This window comes from Dipodomys ordii, unplaced genomic scaffold (genome assembly GCF_000151885.1).
Source record: "Dipodomys ordii isolate 6190 unplaced genomic scaffold, Dord_2.0 Scaffold34, whole genome shotgun sequence".
In the NCBI taxonomy this organism is placed as follows: domain Eukaryota; kingdom Metazoa; phylum Chordata; class Mammalia; order Rodentia; family Heteromyidae; genus Dipodomys; species Dipodomys ordii.
The window spans coordinates 6,802,453-6,822,913 of record NW_012267250.1 but is presented as its reverse complement, the minus strand read 5'-3'; positions in this window follow the sequence as shown (position 1 = coordinate 6,822,913).

Sequence of the window (20,461 nt, the reverse complement as noted above, 5' to 3'; positions counted from 1 at the left end):
TACAGGTGGACCCGTTGCAACAATGAGAAGTACAAGTTTTCATGTCGAAAACGAACTTTACAACTTTGGTGGGTGGGGTGAGGATTGGGTGGAGGGATGGGGTTGGGGGATGCTGGGAAAGGATGTGAAGGGTAAACAAAGGAGGAGGCTACAATGCTTGATAAGAAATGTACTTATTATCTTGCCCATGCAATTGCAACCCCTCTGTACACTATGTTCACAATAAAAAAAAAAAAGGAACTCTAATACAATAGATGCTGGAGGGGATGTGGACAGAAGGGAACCCTACTGCATTGTTGGTGGGAGTGTTCAACCACTTTGGAAAGTAGTATGGAGGTTCCTCAAAAGACTCACATAGAGCTCCCCTATGACCCAGCAAACCCACTTTTGGGCATTTACCCAAATGATCACACACAAGACCACACTAAAGCTACCAGCACAACTATGTTTATTGCAGCATTATTTACTTAGCTAAGATATGGAACCAACCCAGATGCCCCTCAGTAGATGAATGGATCAAGAAAATGTGGTATATATGCCATATCTTTTCTTAATACAAGTCACAACTTGTCCTTTGGAAATTATGACATAGGGAAAACTACATGAAACTTAAATGAAAGTGGAATTGTTATTTCAAAACTCTAGCATTGCATTCAACTTTCATCTTTAAAAACTATTTGACGATTATTTTCATTAAAATAATATGAGGAGCTAGGAAGGTGGCTCAGTGGTAGAGCGCTTGCCTTGCAATGCATGAGGCCCTGGGTTCGATTCCCCAGCACCACATAAGCAAAAAGAAAAAAGCCAGAAGTGGCGCTGTGGCTCAAGTGGTAGAGCACTAGCTTTGAGCTGAAGAGCTGAGGGACAGCACCCAGACCCAGAGTTCAGGCCCCACAACCAGACCCCCCCAAAAATAAATAAAATAATATGAAATTAACATAGTCTTATTAGTCTTCATTTTGTTGACAATGAGGTGAGGGATGAAGAGAAATTAATTGACATGTCTGGTATTTCACAGAAAGTAACTGTAGAGTTGCAACAGAAAATAATGCTAATTGCTCATAAACCTTTAAGATCTTAATATCTATTCACTATCATGACTGCTAATATAAGTAGTTAAGATCTTAGACATGTATAATTTAACTATATCCTATAATTATAGAGGAAAAGAAAGCATCAATATATAGATAAAATGATATGTTGGCTTGACATACTTAGTTATCAAAGTTATTGTACAATGGCAATTGTTTGAATCTTGGAGTTAACCTTTTTTGAAATAATAAATACTTTAAGGGCAGGATCATTCAGATTCTGTTGGAACCTGAAGGACAAATTTTAAAAAACCTAAACAGTTGTTGTCTGGATCAAATTGTTATTAAGCACTTATTATGTGTAAATATCATTCCACATGCGCAGTCCCAGGAAGAAATGTAGTACTTATCATTTTAGGGGTTGGGAAGGTGGCTCAGTTGGTAGAGTGCTTGCCTTGCATGTATGAGGCCCTGGGTTCCATTCCTCAGGATCATGTAAGCAGAAAAAGCTGAAAGTGGTGCTCAAATGGTAGAGCACTAGCCTTGAGCTGAAGAACTGAGGGACAACGCCACGGCCTAAAAATTTTTTTTCAACATTGGAGAAAAAAATGGCAATTTGAAGGCCACTTTAACATCAATTTTGTGAGGGCCATTCTTTGGTTCTGTCTTATTTGAGATCTAATTTATAAGCTCATCTTCGAAAGACTAAGTACTGCCTGGCTTCTTCTGCTTTGCATACTTTTTGCACCATCTTATAAAATACGTGGTCACCTCTCTTTTTTACTGTTAAATCTCAATGATCAATTCTCAATTATTTGATTCTTCTCTCTCTGTGACTTGTTATTTCAATTTTCCTCTATTAATTTTATTTCAGATTATCTATTCTATTTTATCTTAGCCTTTATTCTTTTTTTGATGAATGTTTCTTTGAAATATTCTAGGGATCAAGGCAATAGCATTTGATTTGTTAACACAGTGATTGGTTAGAAGTTTATTTCTTCTTGAAAAATAGCCATTTCTAAGAAGTGTTTATGTCAAAAAACCACCACCAAAATGGAACAGAAGATAAAGTGGTGAACACAAATTTCATGTGAGATTCTTGCAATAGGAAAGACAGAGCCCAGGATAGAACCATACTCCATTCTGAATATGCCATGGATATGGGGAAAATTTGGGGCCAAGGTACACATATTTGGTGGATGGAAAAATAGATAAAAATGTAAGTGATTGTGAATACTTCCTTCAAAAATATATGTTTATTGCTGAGTAGTTTAGAAACAAAAGGATAATTTTGTATCATTGTAAATAAAAAATTCCATTGTACAGAATCTTGGAAAGTTTTTATGATGGCAGCTTTTATAAGTATAAAAAGAATATATTAAACATTTTAAATATAATTTAACCAAAGCATAGAAAGATTTATGACATTCTTTGTATTTGAAGGGTATTCTGCCTAAGAAATAGTACTCTTAGAAGATGTATAAAGTCGACATTCTACATTTATATATTTATGTTTTGTCACTTTGATAATTAATTTCATGAAAATTGTTTCTTAACTATATATATGGAAATAGAAAAAGACCTGAAGTTATATCACTCTTTTCATAAATTTTCTCTTTCTCAGAAGAATTTAATTCCTCATCACTGTTAAAACTCTAACTCCATTTCCTTTAAAAACAAAGGAAGAGGGGCTGGGAAGGTGGCTCAGTGGTAGAGCGCTTGCCTTGCATGGTTGAGGCCCTGGGTTCGATTCCCTAGCACCACATAAGCAAAAAGGAAAAAAAAGCCAGAAGTGGCACTGTGGCTCAAATGGTAGAGCACTAGTCTTGAGCTGAAGAGCTGAGGGACAGTGCCCAGGTCCAGAGTTCAGGCCCCACGACTGGACCCCCCCCCAAAAAAAAAACAAAGGAAGAAGCAATAATGCTTGAAAAGAAATGTACTCATTACCTTGCTCATGTGATAACCTCTCTGTACAGTATTTTCACAATAAAAGACTAATTAAAAAAACTCTTTCCTTTGGCATTGTAGGCCCTTCTCTGATTTCAACAGTCTTACTTTACATAAAAATGATGAAAGAACATACAAAAGAAACAAAAAAAATCACTCTATGTTGAAAACACTTTACAGCTTGGGGGGTGGAGGAGTTGGGGAAGTGGAGAGGGAAGGGATGTTAGGGGAAAAACAAAGGAGGAGGTAACAATGCTGGATAGGAAATGTACTCATGACCTTACCCATATAACTGTAACCCGTCTGTACAGTATCTTTACAGTAAAAATATATTAAAAAGATGAAGGATTATCTCTTTTTAACATATATTTATTCCATAAGAGGGATTACATTTTTTCTTTTTTTTAGTTTTTGGTATTGCTGCTGGTTTTTTTTTTTTCATTTTGAAACTTTAATTGGATTTTCTCACACCTTTTTTTGTATGTTTTTTTTTTTGTAAAAATACTGTACAGAGGGGTTACAGTTACATGAGCAAGGTAATGAGTACATTTCCTATCAAACATTGTTTGCCTCCTCCTTTGATTTTAGGCTTTGTACTACTTACTAGGCTGGGGCTGTACCACTGTTATTCTTCTAGCACTTTTTTGCCTGGTTATTTTGAAATAAGTTCTTCTGTTTTACTCAGGCCTTGAACCTAATTTTTGCCTTCTACTATAGCTGAAAGGATAAGCCCACCTCTTTACTGGACATGGAGTATTTTAAGGATTTTTGCCCATGCTGGCTTGGCGCCATGATTTTTACAACCATAGCCTCCTACACAGTTACTAGAGCTACTGGTTAAAAAGAAATGAACTGCCCCTGCCCCCGAGTCTGGCCTAAAATTGTGATCCTCCTTATGTCAGCCTCCTAGCTAATTGGGACTATAGGAGTGAGCCACCAAAGCTGGTGGGCTATACTTTCTATATTGCATATTTGCCCTAGATTTTCAGAATTTTAGCAGGGACATGATGCAATGTCAACATCAGGAAGAGTGGGAGGAAGAAAACTTTTAGTGAGTCAGTCCAACTTCCTGATCACTTTTCTGCAAAAGAATGTTAACTTGGCTTAATCTCACATTTGGGGCTCTAATATACTAGTACCATAATTCTAATATTCTACTAATATAGTGGTTTAGAAAAGTAAAGACCTAGCTAGAATTGCATTAGCTGTTATTCTATTTCATATTATAGCAATGGCAACAATTTCATTAAATCCATAATAGACACAAGTTTACTTGTCTGATGAAAACTGTTTATTTACAAGCAACATGACTTGTTTACATCTAAATGAAAGAATATTGATATTTGGGAGAAAATAGGTATCATTTTATCTTGCCAATTTTAGCAATTTTTGACAAAATAATTATAACGTTTATTCATAACAGGTTCAATTATATTTTGTTTCTCCAAAGTAGAAAGGTTCTTAGCTGACATTTCTTGATGAAATAATTTTGGGAGGTATTCAGCAGTATTAACATTGTCAAGTTTTATGTCTATCTTCATAAGTATTTTACATTTTTTTGTCTATTTTGATGCCCTTAAATTGTTTCCTTTTAAGTTACACCTTTGATGGATGGGATAGTGAATGGTATTAATTATTAATTCCTAGGAAAATTTGAAATCCAGAAACTGATTTTTTTCCAAAGGGAAAAGATGCTAAGATCAGATTGGGGGTATAAAGGAGTAACATGAGAAATTACTGCTGCATTAATATTTTATTTTCAGTTTGAAATCATTTAGGATTGCTGTCTCAGTCATATGTGGTATTAATTATTCCATATGAGGTTTGTGATCTGCAACCTGTATTGTTAAACTTTATATATAATATACATATAAACAAACATATCAGCTGTGCATGGTCATGCAATACGTGTTCTTAAACTGGTTCCTAGATAAGAAAGATTATGATAATGGTCACAGGACCACTAGCAAAATTTAAATGAAGTCTGCAGATTTTGTAGTCCCAATGTTCAATGTCAATTTCTTGATTTTGATCATTCTACTATTAAAATTGTAGATGTCAATGTACAGAGACTCTAGGTGAATGGCACTAGTTTTACAAATTTTGTAAATTGAAAAATTATTCCAAAATGAAAAGTTATAAATAATACCATAGAGAATATTAAGTTAGTGGCAGAATGAGTGCAAGTCATCTAGCAGAGTAGCTATTACCCAGAAAGTAGGTATCACTGTTTTAGTTTTTTTCCTACAATGTTTACTTATATGTCCTTCTGAGGACTCCTGGGAGACAAAAACATAAGGAATGCAAACATAGCAGTTTATTATCCATTTTTGTGGATCATAGATTTAGGAAGAGATGCAAATGATCGAAATACCTATGATGACCAAGGACTACCTTTATTTTTATTTTACATTCTCTAACTTATAATCAACATTTTCTATCATCCTTGATGAAATGTAAGCTATATTTTCTTCCTTAATTCTAGACAAGATAAGGGCTTACCAATGAAGGACCTCTGAACTGTGTTGTTTACATGGTGTATTTCTGTAAATGTTAATGATAATCCATCTGGAGGTGCACTCATAGGTATAGTAAGAAAGCATGTGTCTATTACAGTACAATACACAATTACAAAATGCACTTTGTTCATTCAATGACAGGTAATGCTTTCAATCATAAATATTTATGTATCAACACTGTTAAGTGTGTGTGTGTGTGTGTGTGTGTGTGTGTGTGTGTGTGTGTGCACTTTAGTTTTTTTCTGCTCAGGGCTAGTGTTGTACTAATTCAGCTACAGTTCTACTTCTCGCTTTTGTGGTGGTTAATGGAGGTAAGAGTCCCATAGATTTTCCTGTGTAGGCAGGTTTTGAAACACATTCCTCAGATTTTAGCCTCCTGAGTAGCTAGGATTACAGGCATGAGCCACCAGTGCTTAGCACATTGTTCATTCTAGTGGGTCAAAGAGCTATGAAATGTGATTTTCTCTGTTTATACATGAGAAGACTGAAACTCAGAGAGATTAAATAACATGTAATATGTCATAAAGCTCATAGTAGAGCCAGGATGTGAACCCAGGTAATCTTGCTTTAAAACCCATGATCTCACTGATTGTATTAGAGTTCTTAGAATCACAAAAGTGTACACAAGTACACTGTGAAGCAGTACCATACAAGTGACTCTCCTTTTTTTTTTTTACTTTTATGTAATAAGTGGTGAGTGAACGTTTTTTCAACTCTCAAGAACATATATTGGATTTGTCTAGGATTAGTTTCATTCTGCATATTGAGAAATGTTTCTTCTATTACTTGGCTTTTAATCATCTTCACAGAAGAGAATAAAACTAGTTGTATTACCAAGTTCTTGACATTGTAATGGTGGTCTGAGGACTTGAGATTGTTCCAGCAAATTCTATACTGAAAGTGGGGACAGAGCACCTGCAGGAACCCTGAGCCAAGGGAAAGACTGCTCCACGGGGAGTAATACTGCCTCCATATAGAACTTCCTGATACTTCTTTTTTGTATATATATATTTTTTATTGTAAAGATACTGTACAGAGGGGTTACAGTTACATGAGTAAGGTAATGAGTACATTCGTTATGGAGCATTGTTATCCCCTCTTTTTTCCCCTACCATCCCTTCCTTCCCCACCTCCCCAACTTCTCCCTCCCCCCTACCCAAGTTGTAAAGTTCATTTCAACTTAGTGTCTTGTACATCTCATTGCTACAATGGGTCAACCTGTATCCTTATTTAAGCATTTTGTTATTTCTCTTCCCCTCCCCAAATTAGAAAAATGTATATACAAGATGCAGAGCACCAGAATCAAATACAGTGAAAAGAGGCACCAGAATCAAATACAGTGAAAAGAGAAATTACACCATAGGTGAAGGATATAAAAAAGAAACAAAAAATCGCATAGTACATTATAAATTACATTGAAGTACATTAAAAACAACAGCCACAAAAATAAAACCACTTGTGTCCCTATCTTGGGGTTCATTTCATTTAGCATCATCTTATATGGTCCTATGCATAGCTGTTGACCTTTTCTGCTTGTCCTAGACATATGCTAGTTATTGCAGATAAGGGAAACCATGAGACCTGTGTTCTTCTTGATATTTCTTGCATCCTTTCTAGAAGTTGTGACACTGCTAAGGGCAAGACAGAGACATTATGGGGTTCTCCCCCCAGTCCGGACCAGAACTGTAAATAAATTCAGTTTTCAGTTTGTTTGTAATCTGTCATTTTCTCTTAATGTGGAGAGTATTCAGAACCAGTGCAGGCTTCAAGGCCTGAGGCTTTGATAACAGTAGTTTAGCCTTATTAAGAACAATGATAGTAATAACACAAACAAAATAATTCACAATTTCATAGTGTGTTGTAATTTGTACCATATTCTCACAGAAATAAGAGGGATTGATTTAAATTTCTTTGAGTGGTTGCTGCAGGTAATTAAAATTAATTATATATATCCTCTTATTAAATGTAATAAGTGTGGTTGATGCTCAGAGGGAATACATATGCAAGATTCCATAATGCATAAAAATTGAACTAAGCCTAGAAGCCAGGTATTTGCACTCTTTAGAGAGAGATTGATATTATTAATATTGGCATATAGTTTGTATCTGTTTACATTATAATGGAAATACTATAAGAAAACCTCTAACAATGGTTAATTTTAAAATGTTTTGAAATATTTTTCTTTCATGGGGATTTGGCTTGAGTTGGCATTATTGTTATTCTGTATGCAAAGGTATGTAGTAATGTGTGTGTGTATGTGTGTGTGGGGGGGTGTGTACACATTCAGTATAAAGGGGGACAATATTTACTTTTATTCTTTAAAATTTTATTGTAAAGATGCTGTACAGAGGGGTTACAGTTACATGAGTAAGGTAATGAGTACATTTCTTGTGGAGCATTGTTACTCCTTCCTTTGTTGCTTTCCCACTATACCTTCTCTCCCTAACCTCCTTCAATCCTCTCCCCCTTCATAGATGTAAAGTTCATTTCCAGTATAGTGGGGAAGACTTAATTCTGATCCCCATTTCAGAACTCCTCAGCGATTGAGGCATAAGGAGGAAGAATGATTTGATATATTGAGATCCTTCCACAATTTCAGTAGAGATGCAAACATCTTACTTTAGCCATTAGTATCAAACACTAAGTAACAGTACGACTGCACAGGCCTCACATTCCTGGTTGGTTATTTATTTATTTATTTTTATTGTAAACGCCATGTACAGAGGGGTTACAGTTACATAAATCAAGTATTGAGTACATTTCTTTTTGAATAGTGTCACCTCTTCTCTACTTTTCTCCCAGATTTTCCCTCTCGGCGCTCTCCTCCAGCAAAGCTGCATATTTCATTTTCAACGCAGTGTCTAGTGAGTATCACTGCTGAATTAATTCACCCTTTGTCCCACCATTTTTGTGCTGGATATTTTTTTATTTTTAAATATTTTTTTATTGTAAAAATCATGTACAGAGGGGTTACAGTTACATGAGCAAGGTAATGAGTACATTTCCTTTCAAACATTGTTACCTCCTCCTTTATTTTTCCCCTACCCTTCCTTCCCTCCCATCTCTATAACTCCACTCCCCTCCTCCTCCCCTTCCCCACCCCAATTGTAAAGTTCATTTTTCAACAGAGTGTCTTGTACATCTCATTGTTACAATGGGTCAACCTGTATCCCTATTTAAACATTTTGTTTTTCCCCTTCACCTCCCCAAGCTAGAGAAGTATATAAACAAGATGCAGGGCCCTGACATCAAATACAATGAAAACAGGGGTTATACTTTGGGTAGGAGCACACAAAGAAACAAAAAAAATCACATGGTACATTATAAATACGTTAGGAACAATAGCAAGAAAGAAAAAAACCACTTGTGTCCGTATCTTGGGGTTCATTTCACTTAACATCATCTTATATGGTCATATGTACATAGCTTTTGGCCTTTTCTGCTTGTCTTACACATGTATTAGTTATTGCAAATAAGGGAAACTATAGGACTTGGATACTTTAATATGAAAATTTCTTTAATACTCTCAGGGAACAAGGACTGAGAATATTACAATGTAAGGCAGTGATGTATGGCAATTATAGCAAGAACTGATAAAAGAATAAAGAAATAGGAGATTGAAAGTAACTTTTCAACTGAGCCTTGGCTCACAATGTACTTGAAAAGTTCACATTGGGCATCTCCAAATGGCAGAGATGCAAGCCTCTGCAGAATTTTCTCTTTCACATTTATTGGTAAGGGGAAAACATTGTATTTTTTTTACAACTTTTATTAGTTTAGTTTTATGGAATTCATCTTCAGTATAGTATTATTTGTACTAGTTATAAGGTTTGAATGTACTAGCTAAGTTTCTTGTTAAATTACTCATGTCATCCTCTTATCTTCTTTTTATTTTAAATAAAATAAGGGATTTATTTTTGATAATTCTGGAGGCTAACGAGTCCAAGAGTAAATAAGAATCTGTGCCTGATGAGGGCCTACTTGCTCATAGGCAATTATTTCTTGTGTCCTCATGTAGATAAAGGGGAAGGGATTTCACTTGGACTTTCATTCTATAAGCAAGAACTCTGCCCTCATGCCTAAACATGCTTAAACATGTCTCAAAAGATCCCCTTCCTAACATCATCTTAGAAGAAAATCTGGGTTGAGCTGGCACCTGAACATTGGAAAAGATCCATTTTGACTACTGGAAGATTTGCAGGGGCTAGAAGTACAGACCTCTAAGGAGAAAGGATCTTGCTGTGACAAGAAAGAAGAACAGAGAAGTCACCGAGCCTGGAGTATGTCAGCAAAGGGGAGAGTGCTATAAAATAGGACAAAAATAGACACAAGGAATAGACCACGTTATGGTACAATTTAGCATCTGTAGAAACTCTGCATGTGCAATCTCCATTTCTGGGGTCATCTTGGTATTTTTTTGCTCCCTAAGTATATTCTGAGTTTTGTGATCCATTCTGCCTTCCTATAGCTAATAGCTAGGCTGATTTTCCACTTATCTGTTACTTATAGTCCGTGAAAGTCAAACATCATTAATGACCACAACCCTTTTAGGCATATGGCCTAGACTGCCAAGTGGAACACCACATCTTGTTGGCAAATGCAGGATTCAGATAACCCGAGGACTGACATTGAAGAAATGAATTTTTATTCTTTAATTTGGGACCATCATAGGATCCATATTTGAGGTGGTTTTATTCTTTGGGTACATTTTATTCCTTGGGTCCTGTTGTACGGATATCCCATTTCTGCCAAACAATATTATGGAAGAAATCAGAGTGGATATAAAAGACATGTGTAATGACACCTGAGCTTTTGGACTGTGCTTTTAACTGCTGTGCTTTTAACTGAATCAGAATGGGAAACTATAATCTACATTTTTTGTTAGTTACTTTTGCAAGATTCTTGCAGTTGCAAGAATAATAGTCATAGCTTTGTTTCATATATAAGAATAAAAGTGGATAAATAATTAAAAAACCCAAACTCCCGGTTATTCAATTCATGAAAGTGCAGAATTAATTTAATGACAAATGACAAAAAGAATGACTTGCAGAAAGCTCTATGAAGTATCCTAATAATTTTCCTTAAAGTAGTTACTTTAAAAAAGAAAGAACACCTGGGCGACCAAGAATAATGGAGACAACCATAGGGCTGTCTGTTATTTTGTACCTCCACAGAAAGGTCTGCTTTGTTTATCACAGTACCTATAATTCCTATCAAAATGTTGGACACAGGGTAAATGTTCAATGAATGAATGCCTGAATCAATGAGACCTGGGCATACTGCCAACTACATAGAAAAAAAATCAGAGGAAAAAGGGTATTGTTATAGAGAAACAGAATTCAGCAATATTATTATACTTTTCTCAGTGTGGGAGAGAGAAAATTGGGGGAGGGTGAGAGAGAAAGAGGGAAAGAAAGAGAGAGAATGAGCTTGAGTGCTCTAGAGACAAGATAGATGCTTCAAAGATACACCCCGTCATCTATAATCTCTTACAAGGCTCCACCAACTATCCTCCACACCCTTCAACACAATCAAATTGTGAATCAGTAATGGATTAATTAGATTAATTAGTCTAATTAATAGGTTATTAGATCAGCACCCTCCTTATCTTATCAACTCTTAATAGCACTATCATCTAGGGACAAAGCCTTCATAGATGAGCCTTTGAGAGGAGACTTCACTTTCAAACCATAACCAGTCTTGGGGACGTACACTGGCCAAGAAACATGGATATTTCCTAGCACCTTGTCAGCACCTGTTAGGCAACGGTCCTAATAAACAAGTAATAGTCACATTTTAACTTCATCAGATTGTGAAAGACCAGGATCAAGCTATAGCTTTACTCAGAACAAGATTCAGGTAGCTCATGGGTTGGTCACAGGCAATCAGTTATTTTTCCAGGTATTTTCTTCTGTGTCTGAACAATTCTAGGGGATCACGCATGTGAGTGTTAATATGTTACTCCTGTTTCATGGAGATGGTCAAGTGATCAGGGCTTTCTGGTTAAAAATAAAAAATCCCAGACTTCTAGCACTCCCTCCCCCCAAGGGTTCTCATTGTTAAAGTCATTAATAACATAATCCCTAAATCTCTAGCTTCTGCCTTTACTTGGAAACATCTAATCTTTCACAAGAAGGTATGATCTCATTGTCAAGAACAGGAAACAAGAATAACATACCATCCATTAGTTAATAGAATTTTCTGTCAGTCCTGCTTTTTTTTTAAATTTGGCTTTTTTTAGAATGAAAAAAAAAAGTCTGAGAATGTGACTCCTAATATATATGGAAAACATCAGAAGGAAATGTTTCTTAACTGGGATGTAGGCCAGCAAGATAAAGGTCTATTGACTTGTAATATAATAATTAGTTTTTAAAGCAGTGATAAGCACTTCCTGTGATAGTGAATTCAGTCACTAACATCATTCTTTGAAATAATAATTACTTTTTAAACTTTTCATCTTGGAACAATCTTTTTTAAAAATTTTTATTTATTTTTTATTGTGAAAATACTGTACAGAGGGGTTACAATTACATGGGCAAGGTAATGAGTACATTTCTTATCAAGCACTGTAGCCTCCTCCTTTGTTTCCCCTTCCCATCCATTCCCATCCTCCCCTGTCCACCCACCCAATCCTCCCCGGGAACAATCTTAAAATTTACAAAATTAATAAAATTAGTACTGTCCACTCAGATTCTCACTGCTACAGTGGTTGAAATCAGGAAATTAACATTGATACAATAGTTTTATGTAATCTGTGGAGCTTACTCAAATTTTGCTAGTGGTTCTGTAACCATTAACACAGTCTTTTATGTCTTGGAACCAGTTCAGAACCATATATTGCATGACCATGTATAGCAGCCATATCTGTTTGTTTATATGTATCTTATATGTAAACTTAAACAAACATGTGTGTGAACTTGTTTAGGCTCCAGTACAGGGTAGCTTGATCAGCCACTAATCTCAGTGTTGCTCTGAAAATTCTGTATCGAAGGGGTTAACATCCAAAATGGGTTGACTTTAAGTAGACTCCTCTGTAATGTGGTCTCATTCAATCAACAGAAGGCCTTAAAAGCAAAACAGTTTTCCTAGAGAAGAAACAATTCTGCCATATGACAAAATTCACCAAGCCCTGCCTGAATTTTCTGCATGCTGGCATGCTGGTTTGCTCTACAGATTTCAGATATGCCTATCTCTACAGTCATGTGATCCAGTTTCTTCAATAGGATAAACAATATGCATATGTGTATACATATATGTATAATATGCACACACACATATGGGTTGTAAATAAAGAAAAACAAATTTAATAGTGGGAAGTAGTTGTCTTCTGCCACTGGGAAATGTAATGATATAGTTAGGCCTGTTGGCCATGAAAGAAGGTTCAGGGTGAGTCAAGGGTTATACTCCACAGGCAACCCTGCTTTCCCTGTGTGTTCTGTTTGTTTCATCAAGTTTCAGGCTGTCTTCATAAAAATGGTGCACAATGCCAACTCAAGAATTTTGTGCATAGTTTCTCTTTCACTGACTGTTTTTCACCATTTCTGTAAGAAAAAAATCTTGGCAGAAAAATCTTCATTTGCTCAACTCTATTCTGATGCCATTCCAAGGACACTTCAACTGTGGCCAGAGGTGAGGGCCACAAGCTTTCCTTCACAACTGTTATTATAGATACATACATCAGAGGAGGAACAATACTTGGCTGGAAATACCAGAAGAGTCTTAATCCAGAACTCTCTGATTTATGGGAAATAGTCCAAAGGTTGAACATCATTTGTTTTCTTTTAATTTCTTTAAAAAATTTTATTATTGTAAAAGTGATATACAGAAGGGTTATGGTTACACAAGTCAGGTGATAAGTATATTTCTTCTAGAACAGTGTCATTTCTTCAGCTGTTTTCTCCCAAATTTTCCCTCTTGACCCTCTACCCCCACAAGCTGTATACTTCATTTTATTAAAGAAGTAGTTCTATTAAAGAAACACTGGAAGAAAATTAAATATAAAATACTCAATTATGTGAGTAGATCTTGATAAAAAAATTACAGGGAGTTAGAGGGTTTTTTTTGGGGGGGGGGTGCCAGTTCTGGGGCTTGAACTCTGGGCCTAGTCTCTGTCTCTAAGCTTTTGTGCTTAAAGTTAATGCTCTAAGACTTGAGCCAGAGCTTCACATCCAGCTTTTTGGTAATTAATTGGAGATACGATCTCAAAGACTTTCTTGTCTGGACTGGCTTTGAACTGTGATGCTCACATCTGAGCATTCTGAGTAGCTAACATTACAGGTATGAGGCACTGGTGCCTGATAGGGATTTAGAGTTTTATATAGGAGATTAACAAAAGAATTTGCATATAAATTTCAACATACAAGATAGAGATCTCAGCTTTGACTTATACATTCAGGTTTATGTGACAGATTTTATCAGTGGATTAGTAATCAGAAAATGAGTTGGATTTCTTTGTAAAATTGAGTAATCTTTATTAAGTAATAGAACATTTCATTTATGTTTTCTGAAAGAAAAACGTTCTAATTTTTTGGATCTAGTTATTCATATACAAAGATTAGGCACCTTTTAAATTATATTTTTGTTATCTTTAAGTGGTTATACAAAGGAGTTACCACTCAACATTTCAGTTTATGAGGACAGTACATCTTGATTATTAATATCTTTCTTGTCATTGTTCCCCATTTCTCCCAACCCCACCTTTCCCCTCAATTTTCCTACTTTTATAGGATATACATTGAATATTATGATAGCATTCTCCCCTTTTCCTCTCTAAGATCCTTCATTCTCATTAGAAAAGTCACAAGTGATCTAAGTATAGCTATTCTAACCAAAAGCTTATCAGTGTAAGTTATCATTTCTGCATGAAGATTCCTTGAGTTGAAACACGTAAGCATATTCTGTACATAGTTGGGTAGCTTGAGGAAAGAAAATTATCTCCTTGCTTTTAACATTTTTGGCCCTTGCTGAATCTCTTTTTTCCTTTAAAGGCTCTACTTTATAGACTTATCCTTCATTATGGCTCAACAGAATTCATTCTACTCTGCATCCCAAACCATAGCTTCCCATTCCTGCTTTACCAAAAGGCGGACCTAATTTCAAGGAGAAAGTGAATACTTCACAGTGATCAAGGTGCTCAAATTAAGGAAAATGCCTGTTGAATTCACATAGGCTATTTTTATGCTTCAATTTATTTTTTATTAGTGTATGAATAATGTTTATATTAACATTCTGTAGGGTTAGCATCCGTTAGCTGTCTGAGAGTTTCAGTTTGACATATATGCTTACATTACGCCTTCGTTAGACTTACCCTGTCTCCCCATCTTCCTCCTTCCCACTTTCCCAAAGAATCTCAACACACTTCAATGTTCCATTGTCACAATGTACAAAAATATTTTGACCATATTCACCTTCCCTCACTCTGTTCTCTTTCCCTACGCCCACTAGTACCCACACAAAGACAGGACATGTTTCATCTTAACATTCAGTTTACATCAAATACATCTGAATTGTTTAATAGTTTTCAATTTGGCATCTTGAACATATATATATATATATATATATATATATATATATATATATACTGTACTTTATTCAGATTAACCCCCTGTGATTATGTTCTCTTTCCCAACCTCCCTACCCTTTATTATTCACAACTTCTTGTGAGTTTTCCTGTGCCATCCTCATATAAAGATACAAGGTACTTTGGTTTTGTTGACCCTCTAACATTCCCCTCACTTCACAGACCCATAATTATAAAGAACCTAATACACCTAACAAATCGATACTCATCTCTCAAGATTTTCTCAGGCATCAATTCTTTTTTTAGAATGATTTATTTTGGGATGCATTTATTTTTTTTTCTGCTGGACCATGAGCTAACTGAGAATGAGAGTTTGGTTCTAGTGATTATTTAATCAACACAATGTCGAGAATAATGAACATTCAATTAATATTCAATGCAGTTCAAGGTAATCTGCAAATCATAGAGATATGAAAGAATAGGTGGTATCCAGAAAAAAGCCAGAAAAGTGTGTCACTGGAGCCCAAGCAATTCAGAGTGATGCCAAAAGTTAAAATTGTTTATAAACTATGTGAAAGAATTTGAACTTGAACTTGAAGTACTGAGGCAGCTTTTACCTAAGGATATCAATTGACTAGTGAGTGCTGTTTATCCTAGGATCTTGTTAACATTGGCCAAGTAAATATGGTTCAGAATAAATCTCATCAAATAAATTTGATTGGATGTACATATGCAGAATTAGCGGGAAAAACCTTCAGGCAAATGAAAACATTTGGATTCAATCTTCTGCATTTTTATGTGTATCAAGTGTCATGGGGAACAGTTGTAGGCTTTACTGTGTTTTAATAATTGAATTTATGTGAGTAAAATTTCCTACAGCAGTAAGGAGTAGCAAATGCCAGAAGGAAGGTATTTCAGAGAATACTGTAAATCAATATGGGAATTCTGAGGTTGGTTAGTAGAAAGAATAGGAAAAAGGAAAAAGTTCCACTGTTATCAAAAACAACAGCTGGAATCAAAGAACAGGAGCAAAAATGAAGACTGAACATGAAGATCTATTGCAAAATGAGGAGGGGCATATATTTTGTGTTATTGTTAGTTGCAATGGTTTGTTCTGGCTTAAACAATAGAGTCAGGCCTGGGGTGTGTGGATTAGAGATGCATCGTCTATGCAAATTCAGGAGTAAGTTACGACTAGTTACGACTACAACTCAGACACCCTATGAAGCATAATTAGCAGACAGTAGTAGATGAGGGTGATATCCTATGACTGTAAAAGTAAGAAAATAACATAGCTTCCCTTTGATTGAGAAGTCATGAGATAAAGTAGTAAGACTAAACTATAAACTGCCTATCTGTTTTTCTCAATCCTGAGATAATCTTAAAATATCAGGGCAATGCGCTATCTTCCCATCAGCTACATACTTAATCAAATATATAAATCATCTTGAGGATGAAATGTGACAAGCTCCACATGGATTAACAACAATAATCATGCAACATATTGCTTTGTCACTTTTCATTGGGAAGCAGGATGGGCAGAAACTATTTTTGACACTGTACGTATCAGCAATGAGCCTGTGGGCCACATGGAATGGCATAAGGAGAAGTTACCTTTGTATGGAGACTTTCATATCAATGGCACAAATGAATCCTCAGAGGCAGCATCGTTATCTCCAATCTGCAGAGCAGTGAGGCCATATAACTGCCTGGGAGAACAGATGGGTTTTATAACTTGATTCAGAGAGTGACTGTTTCGATCTATTTGGAGGATGAATTCCTTTCAGACCTGTTGCTCCTCAAACACTTCTCATTAGCATGCAGAAGAGGCAGTTGAGATGCTTTGAGATCCTTAGCATCTGCATTTGAGTGTCTATGTTATAACTATAGAAGAATATTAAGATGTATACTGTATGTGCATATGGATGAATGCGTACAACAGCTATCTTGAGATACTATACACTTCACTCACAGAAGATAATAGAAGTATGATCCCATGTTTAATATATTCAGAGTTGTGCAACTCACGGAGAATGTCTTTCCACACTCCTGCTGATATCACTGCAGTCCTTCTTGACTCTAGCAGTAGAGAGACAGACTATCACCTGTTAGCCTAATGTGTGGGAAGTTCTTCCTCTCCTCCTCTTCTCTCACATCCAGTGTGCAGAACTTTGGTATTTGTGGAGAGCTGAGGTACTTTTCCTCCTGAGATTTCCTTTCTGGGTCAGGTCCAGGCAACTGACCTCTTCCTCTTCCTCTCTGTCCCTATCCCTGCTCCCTTTCCATTTCCCTTTTCCTTTCTCTAATGTTAGAGATTGAACACTCAGAGCCTCATTCTTGCTAGCAAGCACTCTACCACTTGATGAATGCCCCAGTTCTTTAGTTCATTTTTCAATAGTATCTTGTGGTTTTGCCCAGGTTGTCCTTAAAGTATGGGCTTCATACTTCCTCCTCCTATGTAAACTCAAGTAAACTCAATCATGCCTGTGTTTTTTACATTTGCACTCTTGGGGATTGAACCCAGGACCTCCTATATTGCCAGGCAAATGTTCTACCATGCCTCACCCCTTTTGTTTATGTTTTTGTTTCTAGCTTAGGGACTTGCTATTTTTTCCCATGAAAACTTTGAACTCATGATCTTTCTACCTCTGGCTCCCTAAGTATCTGGGGGTCCCACGGGTTCCAAATGTCTGTGTAACATTCCGCCGGCATAGAAAGCATTCTTTTCTTATCAGAGATGAGCTGTTTAGAAAAATAGCCTTCAATAAGTTCCTGCAGCTAGTACTTGAAGCCTGTTGGCTCCTTCCTTTAGAGTTGCTGCACTTGCCTGTCAGTCTCTGAGTGCTAAAGACTCCCGGACAAGCTGTTAGCCTGAGACTTGCTGCTGTCAAGTAGAAAATGAGCGGCTGTCTCTTTCACTCTGTCTCACCCACTGTCATAGCTCCTTGGAGAACACTCATGAAGCATGGTGAAGATGCCATTCACATGCACGTCAGAGGTCAAGACTTGACGAAAGAGAACCGGACAACAGGTTTGTTACCAGGTGGAGCTGCCACTGAAAATCACTGTCCTACAGTTGGACGTCTTACACCTGCTGAGATGAGGTCGTTGCTTGGTGGTTTTAAATGGGTCAGAGGGGAAGTGAAGCGCCAAGGTTTCTCCTCACCCAGCAGTGACAAATTAAGTTATGGGACGGCTACGTGGTTCAAGGGGCCAAGGAACAAACACCATTTGCTTTGGAAAAACGTATGTGCCTCCGTGTTGTGAAAGTGAATAGAAATGTTTGAAATACCATGACATTAAGCTTTAAAATAATGAGAAATGGCTCCGACTTAGCTAAGATTGGCCCCCAGCAATGCAGACAGAGACCGGAATCCTGAAGTCCTGGTTCTGTTTCAATCTCAGTAGCTCAACATTCCCAGGACTTGTCAACAGTGCTGGGTGGCTGAGGAACAATGCTTTGCAGCCTCTGTCACTGGCTGAGGCCATAGCTGGAGCTGAGTCCAGGTCTACGGACCCCTTGCTTGAGCATAGAGGGAAGAGATGCTGCTCACTTGCCTTCTTAATGACCCCGTTTTGGACACCTGATCCTCCAAGAGAAGTTGTATAGGACTGTGAAAGAGAGACACTTGGGTATTACAGTTTCTTCTTCCACAAGAGATTCTTTCAGACTTCAAGACAAGTTCTTACAGTTAGTTACCTCGCAGTAATGGACAATTAGCAAGCAATGTTGACAAGAGTTCTATGCCACCTTAGGAAGTGGTGCTGTGGCTCAAGTGATAGAGTGCTTGCCTTGAGCTGAAGAGCTCAGGGAGAGTGCCTAGGCCCAGAGTTCAAGCCCCACTATTGACAAAAAAAAAAGAGTTCTATGCCACCTTAAGAGAAATATTGGGTGGGGTTGTATGCAAAAGTTGAACTACAAGCTTCATATCTCCCTCTCTCTCAAGTGCCTGGTGTTATAAGCATGTACAATACACCTATCGTGTATTTGAGAAGGAATTTCTCTAATTTTTTCCTGGGTTGGCTTCAAATTGTAATCTGCCAATTTCTGCCTTGTGAATAGCTGGGACTGAAGATATGAGCCACTATGACCTATATAATTACTTCCTGACCTATAAATATGTCTATAAATATTCCCTAGATTTAATGTATAGTTATTCAATAATTATTTAGAATATGCTATATTTTTTTTAAAATGATATTTCTCCCAAATAATAGCAATTTACAGATAAAGTGTTAACTTAGAAAACATAAAATTCTCACAACAAAAAAGGTGATATGTCTTTAATCCAGTTTCTAAGAACATCAAAATTTTGTTTCTAATGAAGTATGTCAGTCACATACTGAACTCTGAACACCAAGAACAAGTTACATTGCAATTATCTATCAACAGAGTTTTGAGATATATTTTATCTTAACATGTCAGACTTTGGTAACTGGCAATTAATGCTTTTAATCATGTAGCTTAATTTTGTTGGTACAAGAACATGGAGTTGAAAGTGTGCTGTCTCATCAAGTAAGACCCTTTGAGAATCCAGTGCATGATAGTTAGTAGCTTTTATAGTAAGAGAGAAATCTTTGATTTTATTTGGCTTTGGGGTGTAAAGTGCTGTTTTCTCTTCTGAAGCAAGCACTAGTAAGTGGAATCTGACTTACTTCATTTAACATAATTTTTTCCAGGTCCTTCTATTTCTTTGGAAATAATGTGCATGCAGTATCATTCTTTCTACATTTTTATTTTAAGAAATCCATGATCTCCCAACCTCATTTTTAAACAGAGAGGTGCTGTTTCAGGTTACCACCTCCACTACCACCACTACCACTTCCTCCTCTTCCTCCTCTTCTTCCTCCTCATCTTCCTCTTCCTCCTTCTTCTTTTTTTAATAAGTAGGCCAGAGAAGCACAATCATAGCAATTGAAACTGGCCTATTTAGGAAATTGGTCAGTAATTTCTCTAATTTGGCTTCTCAAAGGAAAAATAAACAATTTAAGATTCTTGGGATGAACATTGATTCCATTTTGATTTTTAGGTCGGCCTGTTAAGGCTAGTGCAGGGACATAATTCCAAACAAGGATGTCCTCCAATCTCTATTTAACATACCTTTTTCATTTGAGATTCACAGATACTCTGTGTGTGTGTGTGTGTGTGTGTGTGTGTGTGTGTGTGTGTGTGTGTGTGCCAAATGACCTGAACATCACCTTCTTAAGTCTTTTGGAATTAATACTTTCATGATTTACCTCTCCCTTGTGTTAATGAGATATGCAGTCTTATGAACAGGAAATTTACATTCTTTTCAAGAGAAAATACTTTCTGGGAAAACAACAACAACAACAAAAATCAGAAACAAAACCTCAAAGAAATATTTGCTTGTTTTTATTACTAGAGAATATGAAATAAATACTCGTGGAAAAGTATCAGTTTTCAGGGTAAGTAGCATTTATAA